Here is a 1160-nt window from a genome sequence, read left to right on the forward strand (position 1 = left end):
CAATGANGACACTTATACCTTTGCAAACTCATTGGTGTTTTTTAAAAGATTTTGGGTACCAATTTTAAGTTTTTAACTTTTGAGTTGTCAGTTTTTTTTTTTTTTTAATTGTCGTCGAGTTTTTAAGTTTTAAACTCAAAATTTTAGTTCTCGAATACACAGGCTCACATCCATTTATGTAATTTTTTAAATATTAAATAATTTTACAAATCATGTTTTAAATATATATATATATATATATATATATATATTGAAAGAATTATCTTTGCTGATTATGTAATAACAAAGCAAATTACACTAATGACAGATTTTGTTGTAATAAACAACATTAATTGCTGAAAAACTGTGTGTTCATACGATTTTATAGCGTACTTTTTCGTAATATGTTATTTATCTTTCTGTATAGTTTTGCTAATGTATCAAATGTGCATCAATTTATGAACAAATGTAATTAATTAAACAAATAATATTTTATTTTTATCATAATAAATTTTATTTCTAAAAGGGTCCATTCAGTATAACAACAATGCTTTGTTTTCTCACCACAATATTTTTGTTGGTGTCAGTTTTTTAAAATTTTCAATTACTTAAATTAAAATTACTATTCTTGCCATTTAGCAAAAAGTTTCCTTTGAATTTTTTTTATAGCATATATTTGTATTTTCTAATTAATTCTTTGAGATTGCTTAAGATTTTTTTTTTCGATGTTCCGTATACAGTGTACATGTTGTTTGGTTATTATGCTATCAAGTCAACTTACGAATGCAATCTTTTAAATTTGCTGACAAGTGACAACGAAAAAGATGTAATTACGGAGTTAATCAAGCCATTTCCCTTTCTTTTTTTTTTCTTTTTCTTTTTTATTACTGAGATATACAGTAGAACCTCTATAAATTAATATTTGTTATATATTAATAAATTTTTTCAGTCTCGAGTTGGGGCGGNAAAAAAAAAAAAAAGGAAGAAAAATCAAATCTTTGTTTTGTTTTTCCTTGGAAAGAGCAAAGATGGGATCACAAAAAAAGAAGAACAAACTAAAGTGTCCCAGAGGAGAGGCAAAAGTATAAAGGGAGAAAGAGAGAGAGAGTGATGGTGAAGATTTGAAGATTTCGAAGAAGAAGAAATTGAATGATGAAAGCGAAGCCTTTAGCACGAGACAG

This window comes from Camelina sativa, chromosome 11 (genome assembly GCF_000633955.1).
Source record: "Camelina sativa cultivar DH55 chromosome 11, Cs, whole genome shotgun sequence".
Classification (NCBI taxonomy): Eukaryota; Viridiplantae; Streptophyta; class Magnoliopsida; order Brassicales; family Brassicaceae; genus Camelina; species Camelina sativa.